Source organism: Cygnus atratus, chromosome Z (genome assembly GCF_013377495.2).
Source record: "Cygnus atratus isolate AKBS03 ecotype Queensland, Australia chromosome Z, CAtr_DNAZoo_HiC_assembly, whole genome shotgun sequence".
Lineage (NCBI taxonomy): Eukaryota > Metazoa > Chordata > Aves > Anseriformes > Anatidae > Cygnus > Cygnus atratus.
Window position 1 is genome coordinate 36,717,548 of NC_066396.1, and position 14,695 is coordinate 36,732,242.

A 14,695-nucleotide genomic window follows, 5' to 3' on the forward strand; every position below is an offset into this window, starting at 1 on the left:
GGCAAGAGATCACTGCATCTCATTTTAAACCTGGTATCTGCATCTTTTATTTCCTTTGCCAATGCCTTAATTTTGGCTCAGTATTAGATGCATGTGAGAGCATGGAGGGAACACAGAGCCTGCAATGCAGAGAGAGAAGCATAAGCATAAGCTTATACATAAGAGCACTCCTTAGATGATGGATGGGGTTACCACGTCAGCCACAGCATTGCAAGCTGGCTGCTTTTGAGAGCTGCAGACATGAAGACACCATGGAGGAAGAGTGGGAGGTAGCACTAGTTCTCTGAGTTTCTGCTCCCAGTGGTCATTGATGGCAGGGGGTCCTCTGGCATGGGGGAAGCACCTTCACACAGGAGAGAGCAGGCTGGAGGCCACAGACATCCAAGAACAGAGTTTCTTCAAAATCTGATCAACCTTCAGGTCTGTATTCAAGGGCCATTAGCATTGTCTAGAGAGGGTAGTGTCATTTCTTTTGCATAAATTCAATATCTGGGACAGTGCAGCATAGTACTTTCAGTCTCCCGTAGGCAAATGTGTTTCTTAAACATTAATTTAAAAAAGAAGTAAGCTTAAAATAAAAGTCTATGTTCATTTTATGTCCATAGCCCTCTGCTGCTGAAAGAGAGCTGCAAATGCCAAGGTGACCTACAAAGCCACACATCCTGCTCCACCTAACTATTACTCTGCTTCTTGACAGCTTCCATCCTGGTCTTTGAACCAGGAACAAGACTAACAGTAAAGACATGAATCAAAAAAAAAAAAAGTAAAGAAAAAAAAGGAATCAAGACTTTAAAAAAGCATGCTAGAGAACTTGTTGAGATTTTTTAAAAAACCAATATGATTAACTTTTCAAAGAAATTTTAATGAAAGACAAAAGTCTTCAAAATGCTTAAGATTCCAAATCAGTAACAGAATCATGTTTGCACATGCATCTGTATGAATGCTACACACATTTACTCAAACTCCTTTAGAAAGACATTTAAATATGATTTAATCATTCTTTTTCTTCTTATTCTTTTTTTTTTTCTCCAAAAACTACTGAAACCATCTATTTCTTTAATTGCATGCCAAAGCCTGAGAGAGTTTAGTGGCACTGAAAACACTGCTCAAATAAGTGAACCAATTAGATTAATTGGCACCAGAGGAACTGTGTGCTTTTGGACAGTACACAGATGGAAAAGACCTTCAACGTTTAGTAGTTTTCAAGCTGTGTTTGTAAAGCTTTGTTCTCTTCAAGGGTTGTGTCTACATATCATGCTACTATTGATTTTCACAGAAGAACATGATGCACACATCCTGTCACAATGTGTGTCCACCAAATATCTTCCATATCCAGAAACGCACATTCTGGAAAATATTTATCCCATCTTACTTTCAGTCACAAAACAACTCAGCATGCTGAGAGCACTTCTGGAGAAGAGAGGGTAGACACACAAACCAATCCCTTAAACAAATAGTAGGTGGTTTATATTCATGTTTCAGCAGTGCCATAAACAAACAAATGCTAAGTTTATAGACAAAAGCTAGGTTCCACCAGAAGAATGTTCTCTGCTTTTTCAATATTTTTTTTTGTCTTTTGTCATCACCTTGAAACCCTCCAAGGAATTCCAGTAGAAACTTTCTTCTGGGGTTGGCAACGTATTTAGTTTTCAAAAGTACTCAAGTACAACATGCCTTGTTCATTTCTCTATTACTAAATAGGAGTTCAGACTTTTTGCAGCTTTTGCAACACTTGCGCCAGGCAGCTGCAAGTGCTCAGAAGACTTCCACAGTTGCAATATATGGATGGGCATCAAGGAATTAAACCAATATCTCAACAGCTATTGCAGAACTGGCAGCATTTTTGATGAATTATGTAACACTTTTGAACATAGTTTTTTTAATACCTCTGAACTCATTCAGATTAACTGAGAAGCCATAAAGAAAGAACTGACTGACTATAAATTAACAATACAAAGAGCTTCAGAAGCCTCCTGTGAGGTAAAGGAATACTCCCACTTTAACATTACTAAAAACAGTATTGAAAACAGAGAGTGTGATGACAGCCACAGAGAGCTTTGTGGAAGCAGCATTGTATTCCAACCATCTTTTTCACCCAGTGCTGCTATGCAGATATTTGTCTCTCCACCATATCTGCAGTAAGGAGGGAACATACCATCAGCACAGTGGGATTGGTAACTTGGTGGCAAGTGGTCAGCAGTTGCAGCCCTACAATTTCAAAATCCTTTTGAAAAAATAAACACAGTTGACTACAGAAATGGCCTGTGATTTTGGTCCCATACAGCATCATAAGGGAAAGAGAGAAAAATCACCAGACCTTCCCATGATAGCTGTTTGTTTGTTTGTTATAACAGAGATCAGAAACTTACCTTAAATACAAACTTGAAGTAAATGGATGATGGGTTACTGATCATGGACCCTATAGACTTCAAAACCCATCCAGATCCTGCACTCTAATGCAAATGTGCTAATGAGACATGAGAATAGCCTATTGCCCACGTACAAAAGGAAAGCGATTATTTTGATTACATGTGAGATAATCTTTCCCAGACAGGTGAGAAGAAAAAAACTTCAGGAAAGATGAACTGAATTTCATCATGATAAGATCACTAACTATCCTCAGCTTTCAATCATCTCAGACATGAAAACATTTACTTCGCAGACCTTTTCAGTGAATGCTCTTTTGCAGTCCCACTTGCAGACCAAGGTCTGTGATGGCATAGCACTGTCTGGAACCAGACCTGGCTCGTCTAGCCAAAGAACAATGAGCTAATGGAGACTCATTGAAAGAGAATGATATTTGATTCTGTTTCAATCATTTGATCTATTTGTTTCCAAAAGTACAGCGTACAGGTTGAACAGCTTGGCATTGCTAACTTTTCCTGGTATAACAGCACTTTTAAAACTGGCACATTGCCTACAACAAATTCAGTGTAATCACTCCCGGGCTTCTCAAATTTTATTATTTTTTTATTTATTTAACTAGCTGAATTATATCCTACTTAGATGGTAAATTTCTCTGTGGTGTTCAGACACCTGTGGAGTGCCAGGTTTACTCACACTGATGTGCAAATAATACTTTGATCTCTAAAGTACTGTAAAAATGATGTAAGTGATGATAAGGGATTTAATAACTGCCTCAGTTTAACCTGAAGGGTCTGTAGAAAACACCTTGCCTGCAAAATGTATTTCACCTATTCTGTCTCTCTGAAGATCCATAAAAACGTAAGTGTTTAGTTAAATTTAGACACAAAACAAATTCTCTTGAAAGTTTCAGATGCTGTAAAGAGATCACACCATTAAACATTAATTTAAATTTTAATTACTTATTTCTATGCAACCAACAATTAATGTTCTCAGCAATATCAAGGAAATACAACACCAAAGCCTCAAGTGATCATTAACAGAGTGTAGTGTTTGGGCTTTCTGTGATAAGAAGATTTATTTGAAAACGAAACAAAACAATGCAAACACCCCAAGGCTTTAGGTAAAACAGCAGACTAAATTTAAATATTTTCAGGTTCAGTATAGTTTCAGACTAACATTGCAACTCTTATATGCAGGCTGCATAGAAACTGTGGCAAATTGAATGAGTTCTGTATATACTCTTACCGTGACAGGTGAAGAGTAAAGATTGGCATACTCTAGTTGACTTCTTAACTTTTCAGCTTCAGTTTATCAAGCCTCCCTCTTGGGACTGTTGTGAAGATTATATACCAAATGTGTATAAAGACCTACAGTTGTACCTTTATTGCTTGAGCTCTGAGCTCAAGGTCCAATGTTCTTTTGTACACAGGTAACTTGCGTTCAATTGTGAGGCAAATGGGTGTTATTCCATAGGTCCCATACTGCAGCATATGATTTGGGGAAGACAGAAGGATACTCACTACAATGACAAATGCATAAAATACTTGTATGTGTCAAGGACAAAATAGAGTAAAAGCCTCAGTGACTGTGGAACCCTTTATAAAAGCAAAACAAAACAAAACAAAACAAAAACAATAGCATCGTTCATATCCTATACAGAATTTTAAGAGGGGGCCTTGGCAAAAATCTTCAAATGATTGTTATGCCTGTGCATTTCCAGAAATTGCAGAACAGTGAGGTATAAAACCCCCATGCTTTTCCTTCATTTCAGAAAACAGAGTGCAAGTCCTGACTTTGTTGCTTTTAGAGCTAATGTACAATACATAGTATGCTAGACCGGTTAAGAAGAAATTATTTCTGTCATGTTTCAGCAGCCAGGGTTTAAATAAAAGACAGAAGGGTCTGAATGGTATTTTTTGTTTCTGTTGTTTCAACAAGGAAAAAAAATAACACAGATAAACTGGAAGACTACCAATAAGTTAAGCAATCATTAAGTAGGACACAATGAATCTGTAGCTCAGCTGAGAGTTTAACAAAGGCACCACTGTTCTGCCAAGCAGCAGAGGTGAAAGGTTAATCAGAGGTAAGAGTGTATTAAAATTTAGGGGCAGGAAAAGATATTAAGCTTTATGAAATATATTAAAAGCTCACCTTTGAACTTTTTCACCTTACTTCTTTGGCATCTTTGCCTCCTAGATCTCCTTCCCTGAAACAAGTCAAGATATCCTGATCTCATTAATAGATTGCTGAAATTGCTTTTCCCAAAATGTATTCCGTATAGCCATTACTCACCAAGTGAAGAAATACTGTCAGTTCTCTACACTGACTCGGTTTTCTACTATATGGAGCACATCTGATTCATCTCTAGAAAAAGTTACACATTCAGTTCACACTTATACCCCCAGTATTTGTATTTTGAAAGTGTCCACAAAAATATGCCCCAAATTCTTCAACTTAAAAATACTCTTTGAAGATTAGCCATACAAAGTCCCATATTCTTAGTTTGGATTTTTCTCTTTATCTCACACAAGTCTTTTTATTTTTTCTTTGCATGAAAGTAAGTTATAACACTAGTATCAATGCATCATCCTCCCCCATCTCAATGAAAAGCACTCTCCTGTCAACAATTCCCTCCTCTCCATCCCTAATGATTTCTGGATTTTCTTTGGGTATTCCCCTTGAAAACAATTAGCAGCACCAAAGCTCATTTCCTCCTTCCTCTTAGCGGATGTACAGTACCTTTCTTTTCAGCCTGTTTGCCTGCAGGCAGGAGAGTGGGGAAGAGAGTGTTCCCTGATCTTGTCACAGTCTTTGTGAAGGCATCCCATGTGCTCCCCATCCTTTCAGGGTACAAAGTCAGTAACTTCAAGAGGGAATTATTAATCAGCATTCAACTCATGCAATCAACGTAACAAGTGTTATGACTATTCATGTCTTCCACTAAAGCATCTTCCCCTTCTTCTTGCACGTACCTGTACACTTCACCCTGCACCAACCCTGCAAATGAGCATCTTACCTATTTACTCTTCTCTCTCTGATCTATCTCATATTCCAACTGTGTGAATTAAGTACTTCACCAGTTCTCCGATGATCCCATTTCTTTCTTCCTTTTCCTTCCAACTATACATTTCCTTCCAACTCCTTATTTTAGCACATATTTTGGATGAGTTCTTAGTGCTCAAGGGCAAGATAATTTATTCTGGTCAAATTTGAAGTACAGTTACTACCAAGTGCTCTCTAAATAAGTTATATTTTTTCCTGCAATTGTGATTTAGAGGTCAAATTTGGACATATGTTTTCAGACCTCCTGCATTATTCTTGACAAACTACTTCGGTGAGATGAACAAACGTCACACTAGAAAAAATGAGGAGGGGATGACCATATCAAAAATATGTACTTTATGTACCCAGATTAAGCACAGGATGGAGAATAAACTAGAAACGTAGTGCAAAATAACAGTCACTGGAAAGAGAAAGTCATGCCCTGCAAATAGTAATGGACAGGTAGGATCCAATTTAGAGCACAAAAGTAAAGTACTAAAATAACTAAAACTATGTAGTTTAAATAGCTCAAAATGAACACTTAGAATGAAAGAAAGGTTACTGATTTCAGGGACAAGGAAACAGGAATAATTTTCTGTCATATTGCATTCTCAGATTAAAACCAAATAACATTCAGACATCATGCTGTAGTTCAGCTACACACTTTTGGAAACAATCACTAGGAGAATTTCAGCATTATGTTATGCAGTCAAAGTATGTTATCACTAAATGGTATATATGTTCACCAGATCTCCCAGAGCCAAACTAATACTTTGTCTGCTGTCTTTTCTTCACCATCTTTCTGGAGAAGAAGCTCTACAGTCATTCATGACCCTTTCTGTTACACAGCACTAATTGCAAAGCAAACTTCATGTGTAATTCATTAGCTTGAATTTCTTTATCATTGTGCTCCTTGCTGTTGTTTCTGAGAAAATTCTATGCACAGCACGGCTTTATGGCCTATTCCTTGAGGAAAAACAAACAAACAAAAACAAAGTAACAAAAACGTTTCAAAAAAAAAACCTTCAAAGTATTTCTCTACTTATCTTCAGATGAAGGATGGATCCTCAGCTCTCTCCAGGCCCTTTGTGCTGCTCTGACAATTGGAATAGACAGAGAACTCTTGTAATTGGTTACCTGGCACCCTCATTCAAGATAAGAAATTTTCTAGATTCAATGATGGATGCTTTTCCTACTCTAAACTGCCCAGCAGTCCCTGCTCAGCCAACATATGATGAAGATTTATAGTCTGATAACAGTTTCAGTCTTAATAATCCAGAATCTACTTAGTGACTGCAGATGCAGATCAGGTTGTGGGATGCCCAGCACCATCACCTTGGCCTTCACTTCACCCCCAGTCCTCTCTGCTTAGGGACAAAGTTCAAGAAGGAGAAAAGCTACTGAGTCTGGATGAGGATTGAAGTTGACATCTCTTGCGAAATCCTATCTCCTGTGTGCCCAATACAATGCATCCAAAGGTGCTGAGCAAGCCGGCTGACACCTTAGCAATGTTATTCCTGAACATCTTGACAGGTCATGTATCTTGGGGGAGTATCTCCTAGTGACTAGAAAAAGGCAAATGTGGTACCCACCCCTAGAAAGTGCAAGAAGCATGATCTGTTGAACTACAAGCCAGTAAGCTTCTTTTCAGTCCCTGGGAAAACCATGTAAAGACTCCTCTTGGAAGCCTCTTCAAAGCACATGAAGGTTGTGGTGGTGACAGGTAATGGTCAGCATGTACTTACCAAGACTGAAATGGAGAGCAGTAGATCTCATTTACCTCAACTTTAGTAAAGCTTTCAATCCATCCACCCACAGTATTTTTATATTCAGGTTTGGACATTAAAGTCTGGGTGGACAGACAGCTAGCATGGGTAAAAAAAAAAAAAAAAAAGCGTGGCTTAAAGGTTGATGATTAAAAGAGTTTGTGCTCTACCTTTAAACCAGTTAGGGGTGGCACTCCATCAGAGTCTCTGTTGGTATCTGTCCTGTTTAATAGCTTTATCACTGACCTTAAGGTGGAGATGTAATACACCTGCCTCAACTTTGCTTACAACAATAAGTTAGGGTGCCTGTAGTCAAACACTTTGAAGGCAGGGCTGCACAACCAAGTTGTGTGGGAGGAAGGCAATGACAGTGACACCCTGAAATTCAACAAGGGCAAATGCTGAGTTCTTCCCTGGTAAGGCGGAGCCCTGCAGTGATGCAGTCTGGATGCGGGGAGCAGCTTTTTGGAAACAGTCAGGCAGTGAACTGAGCAGGGCCAGTCGTGTACAGGAGGGCTGGCAGCACCCTGGTTGGCATGAGCAGGACATGGCCCTGAGAGCTGCCGGACTCCGCCTTCTTTGTGCTCAGACCATGTCATGAATACTGCCCTGAATGCAAGAAAAAAAATGTCAAATTAGCGGGAGGGAGGGGAGGCACCAAGCCGGTGGTGCTGGAAGCCTTGCCCTGTGAGGCGAAGCTGCGGAGCGGGGCCGGTTCAGCTGGGAGAAGGAGTGGCTGTGGCACCATCAGGAAGGGGATGGAGGAGACGTGGCCGGGATCTGCCCAGGGGTGCCTGGCAAGAGGGTGGGAGGCAGGGCACCGGCTGAGACATGAGAGGCTCAGGCTAAAGGTGAGGAGAAGCCTTTTCCCCACCAGGACAACCTGGCCGTGGAGCCGGGGCCCAGGCGGGTCAGGACACTGTGGCCTGGGGGTTTCACACCCCAGCTGGGTAAAGCCCTGAGCAGCCCGGCCTGAGCCCAGGCTGAGCCTGCTCTGGGCCGGGACTGGGCTGGGGACCTCCTCAAGGCCCTTCCTATTTAAAATATGCTCTCATTTCATTTTTCTGCAAACATGCTCTCTTTCTTTTACTCCACTTAGACAGGTTACAATATTGCAATAGAAATTAAAACTGTCAAGACTTGGCAAAATAAAAAGTGTTCAAGACCTTTCCAGGAAGGTTAATAACATCACCATTTTAATCCTATTAACCAAAAGTCTTCCTAACAAACTCTGTAAGGTGCATTCATAGTTTCTATATGAACGGGTAACATAGGTAGGACCGTGTTGTATCTCCTCCTATTTCCTCATTTTCCCTTAAAACAAACAAACAAACAAAACCAAACAAACACGCAGATTCAACCTTTATCCAAAGTTACTGTAACACAAAAGTCAAAATCAATACTTGCTCAAGCTTTCACTCTAATTATCACAGTAGGACACTGGTGTTTTGTATCTGCTCTCCTTTAAGAGCTATTCAAAGTTTACCCTGGTGTTGGAGAGGCTCACTGTCCAGTCATCCATGGTTATTCAACAGCACTGTCCTTGAACTACTCTTCCAAATACAGTAGAAGTTTGGTAGGAATCCTGAGGGTTGTTCTGGTATTTCCACCATTAAAACCATCATCCTGCAAAGAATCATGCAAATCTCAGAGTAGACTGCAAACCACGTACGTTGGTTTTCACAAGCCTGGGAAATAACAGAGCAATGCCATTCATTGTTTCAATAGCTACTTTAAAACCAATCCTGATACAATTACGATGGAGGCACATCAGCCCAGTGAAGCATGCTACCAAGCTGGGGGTTTTCAGCCTGGAGAAGAGGAGGCCTGGGGGAGATTATATCAGTGTATATAAATACCTGAAAGGATGGTGCAATGAGTATAGAAACAGATTATTTTCTATGGTGCCAAATGACAGGACAAGAGGCAATGGGCATAAACTGGCACCCAAGAGGTTCTGTCTTGAGCATCAGCAAATACTTCTTTACTGCACGGTAAAGGGAGTACTGTCACAGATTGCGCAGAGAGGTTGTGGAGTTTCTCTCCTTGGAGATCTTCAAAAGTCACCTGGACATGGTCCTGGGCAATCTGCTTCTGGTGGCTGTGCTTGAGCAGAAAGGTTGTAAAAGATAACCTCCAGAGGTCCCTGACAACCTCAACCACTCTGTGATTCTGTGACCTCCATTTCACTAGACACTGTTGATCTATAAAGTGGTATCTTGTAGAAATACAAGCCTTCTTGCCACTGCAAGAAGCCAGCAGAAGGTGAAAAATATAATATTCGCCTACATCTGAAAAGCTGGATCCTGTCTAAACTGAAGAAGAAGGCATCCAGCGAGTGACATACAACAGTTTTACTACCTCTGTAGTATAACTGAGTTCTGCAGTGGAAGCCAGAACGCACACTGACACCACTGGTGTTAAAACAGGATGCTCTTGTCAGATGTAAGATTGAATGAGATCTAAAGACAACTGATTCTCACAAAAAGTCATGTTCATGGAAGACTCCTTCAACTTGTCTATTTAATCTTCTAGGTGATGACTACTAGGAGGAGTTTTTCACCAAATGAGAACAAAGACTACAGTATCTTAAGAGACGTCATCATCTTAAACACTAAAAAAGTAAGAGAGGCATTTTGTAGTGGGCAAGACATTTCACTGAAGTCCTTTTAGAAATCTTAAGGAAAGTATAAGCAGATTATGTGGGCCATACGTTAATTGGGTGACTCAAAAGTTTCCCAAAGTACTGGTACAGAATTGACCTACAATTCCACAGGTTGCAGGGTGAAATTTCCTTATGAAAACTGAAGCCAAGAAAGATGAAGAGGATTGCTGACCAACTATAGTAAAACAAGTTTTTCCAAACTTCACTAAAGGTTCATCAGAAGTCCTGTCATTGCTTTGGAGTCAGAGATCTTGTGCTAGCCTCTTTGAATGCACCATCAAGGACGTCCAATTCAAGGATATTTTGTCCAGGTAGAAGAAAGTGAGATTATCCTGAGATATCAGAATTCAAACTCATGATGAGTTTGACAACCCAAACTAGAGCCATCTACCCCATGCCAAAGCAAGATTATGTTGATGTACACAGTGTCTTTTTGAAAGTTCAAAAGAAAGAAACAAGATTAGGTCACGGAGTGAAGAACATCATCCAGTTATCTCTTCCAGAAACAGAGGATTTTTCTGCTGCTGTAGTATTGTAAGTGGACTGTCAGAAATCTCTATTGTAAGAATACTTTGATTTGTTTAAGACCAGAATAACTCTCTGTGGTCATTTCTTCAAGCTGAGGAGAATTCTGGCACCCAGTGAAGTTGGCCCACAAAGTATGAGCAAGTTTTCCACAGGTTCCAAGGGAAGATCCAATATTGAAATGGCACGAAGTATTTTACCAAATTTATTATTTCAGAGGATGATACAGTATGTGCATTAAATGATACTAGAATCAGCAAATCTTTAATATCTTTATTGATGATCTGGATGAGGGGATTGAGTGTACCCTCAGTAAGTTTGCCGACGACACCAAGTTAGGTGTGTGTGTCGATCTGCTCGAGGGTAGGAAGGCTCTGCAGGAGGATCTGGATAGGCTGGACCGATGGGCTGAGGCCAACTGGATGAAGTTCAACAAGGCCAAGTGCCAGGTCCTGCACCTGGGGCACAACAACCCCAAGCAGCGCTACAGGCTGGGAGATGAGTGGTTGGAAAGCTGCCTGGCAGAGAAGGACCTGGGAGTACTGGTTGATAGTCGGCTGAATATGAGCCAGCAGTGTGCTCAGGTGGCCAAGAAGGCCAGCAGCATCCTGGCTTGCATAAGAAACAGTGTGGCCAGCAGGGCTAGGGAAGTGATTGTCCCCCTGTACTCGGCTCTGGCGAGGCCGCACCTCAAGTACTGTGTTCAGTTTTGGGCCCCTCGCTACAAGAAGGACATCGAGGTGCTCGAGCAAGTCCAGAGGAGGGCAACGAAGCTGGTGAGGGGTCTGGAGAACAAGTCTTACGAGGAGCGGCTGGATGAGCTGGGATTGTTCAGCCTGGAGAAGAGGAGGCTCAGGGGCGACCTTATCACACTCTACAGGTACCTTAAAGGAGGCTGTAGCAAGGTGGGGGTTGGTCTATTCTCCCACATGCCTGGTAACAGGACGAGGGGGAATGGACTAAAGTTGTGCCAGGGGAGGTTTAGGTTGGATATTAGGAAGAACTTCTTTACTGAAAGGGTTGTTAGGCATTGGAATAGGCTGCCCAGGGAAGTGGTTGAGTCCCCATCCCTGGAGGTCTTTAAAAGATGTTTAGATGTAGAGCTTAGTGATATGGTTTAGGGGAGGACTTGTTAGTGTTAGGTCAGAGGTTGGACTGGGTGATCTTGGAGGTCTCTTCCAACCTAGATGATTCTGTGATTCTGTAATATAGTTAGTGCAAAATCCATAGCCACACAAGTATATTTGGACTGTAAAGCAGAATATCTAAATCGTTAAAAAGGCTCCTTTAAGATGACTTCTGTTTACTGTTAGTACAGGAAGATTTGAAAAAAAAAATCCAGAAGGTAAAACCCTGCTCTGAAAGTAACAGTGACATAAGATTTTTGAGATTGTGCCTGCGTGTTCATAGCCACATTTAGTTTACTAGGACACTCAGTGCAATACCAGGAGCTTCCTAAAGAGTCTGCACAAGGCCAATGGGACTTGCGTGGAGAAACTATACAGTTGGACCAGATGACCTCCAAAGGTCCTTTCCAAACAAAAAAATTCTGTGAAACTGTAATCTTACTACCTTACTTCAACTCTTTCAGGGAAGAGAAAAAAAAAAAAAGAAAGAAAGAAAGCAGTAGATGCAGTGTGGATTTAGGCCATCAAAGGCTGGACAGATGTCCAATACACAGCGTTGTCAAGACATTGCATGAGAAAACTCACCCTCTCCAAAGTTGAAAAAAATAAATTCTGTAACTGCAGAGGCAGAAGGTAAAGGATAAAAAATTATCAGAGGAACCAACATCATGACTAATCCAGAAAACAATTCAACCTAATAATTCGAAGCAATGCACTGTAGAATTCTGTCCAGTAGCTGCAAAATGGTAGCAAGTGCCTACTCTAGCTACCCATTCCTGTTACCTGCAATGATGCAAAGGGAGAGTGCTGTTCAGCACTGAAAAATCCAAGAAAATATTAATAAAAAATCATTTTAATATAGATGGCATGCACGTAACCAAGGGAGCTTAGGCAAGTGACAAAGGCTAATTCTGTACCTTAAACAAAAATATGCCTTACCTCATGCTAAGATAGCCTAATTCACACATACTATAATAACTACAGAAATATTGCTAGGTCCCTGTTCTCACAAGCCACATCCTACTATTAGATGTGTACATATTCACAGGAACTTCATCTTATTTCACTTTCTTATTAACCACTGTGCTAACAAAAAGTGTCACTAATAAAAGCACTATTAACTTCTTTCCACGCTTAAGGCAGTTTGCAAAGGAAAACATTTCATAAGCTTTTATCTGCTTATTAAAGAAGCAACTACCACCTTCCACTTCTATCTTCTCATCCCATGCCCCCAAAAAAGTAACCATAGCAGAATTACCCCACCCCTAGCCTAATTCTATCCCAAACAAACCTGAAACTCTTGAGTAGGACTAATAGCATTGTAAAAAAGAATGAAAATATTTAGTTGAATAAGCAAAATAAAAGCTTAACTGCTAAAGAAAAATGGAGAAAACTGCTTTATCTCAGATAGCCTGGGTGGCGCTGGCTGAGCCTATCTTGAATGTCTTCTCTGCACTGCTAAAAAACTAAGCCCTCCTGCTGCGTTTTGCACTGTTTTCCAGACCACCCACTCAGACGTGGATACACAAACCACATGTGCTAGGAATGCCTGCCCTGCACTGAAAGCAGTATCAGCGTTACGGCCTTATTACTTGCGTGGCCAGGCTTTTAATGCAACTCGTTTGTTTTATCTTTTCAGTATCTTTTATTTCGTAGAGTTTTATATGTAGTCTCTCTGATGGCCTTGAGATGCTTATGGATTTGAAAAGGGAATGTTATGGGGGGGGGGGGACAGACACAACATGGACAAAACATTATCAGAGTGAAAATGTTTTTAGTGGATTTTTCTTCCCTAATTCTGAGATGACCTTTATTTCTAGGTCTTACTAAAAACAGGTAACTGACAGCATCACAAACCATTTCCTGAACACAACGCAAACCTCTAATTATGTCTCCCTGTCAGCAATGACAAAATGTAATCATTTATGCCTTTCAGTGCAGAGAAGGGCAAAAACTGGTAGGACCAGTTTTATAGCATCAGCTCTCTGAAGGAATGTAGCAAAATGCACAACCCATTTAATGCAACATTCTGGACAGGGGCACTTCTTCCACTCAGAATCACACTGAATGATGATGAAAATACGTCATCTCCTCTATTCACAGGCCTACATTTGACTTTGCTCAAATCTTCAGAGTGGGAAAATTAAAGGTAAATGAAGAATGAAAAATGCAAGATTATCACTGCAGCAAAATCACTCTGGCTGAGGTAAAACAAAATGTAAGATGTAATATTCACACAAACGTGAAACAGACAGTAGCATTTCAAACCATAAAGCAACTTAGATTTTTGTACTATGTAGCGATACATCTCTCATCAAGACAGCAACAACATGGTTATTACAGCTGTGAACTGAAGACGCTGACATTCTGCAAGCTATGTCATCATGGTATCTTACAGCAGAAAGAACCGCTGACCCAGCAAACTGTATTTTCTTTGTTAACGTAAGAATCACTTTCAGCTACCAAAGGATCTCTTTTTTTTTTTTTTTTTTTTCCCCTCTTCCCTCCTGAAAGGGTATTGTTCTCACTCTGGTAATATTTCTCCTTCCTGTCTAGTCACAGTGGCATTTCTTGCTGCTCAAGCAAATGCAAAGCCCTTATATGATTGTGCTTTGATGTTAATTTATCTGCTCACTCACACAGAGCTGGCCTTGTAAATGTCATTGTTTTAGCTGTGTTAATGCACTGATTAACCCCCAAGCTACACAAAAGCACTGCAGAAATATGAATTGCAGTCCCCATCATCTGTCTGTAAGCCTTTTATGCCCAACAATAAATCTTCTCAGTACAGTACACAGAATAGCTTCCTGGTGTAAGCCATATACTGCTGTATACTGCTTAACAATTAAACAAACTACTGAGACTGAAAAGAAGACATGCACTTGTTGAACTTTGGAACGTATTTTATACTGGTTATTTTTGTGGTTCCTGCTAGCTGCTGCTATGGCTGAAGGTTTGACAGAATTTTCACTAATAAACCTCAATCTCAATCTTAAAATCGCATTGTACTACAAGGACCAAAATATATACTTAGGTTATAGACAGTGGCATTTTTGTCTTTCCAATTAAAAAACAAATAAAAACAAAAAACATGTTCTCAAGGCCACATCACTACAGAGCACACAAAACAGCCCTGAGTAAATAAGATCCTATAGCAGCTCAAAATACACTCCCAGTTTAGCACCAAATTGTGGAAACCAATG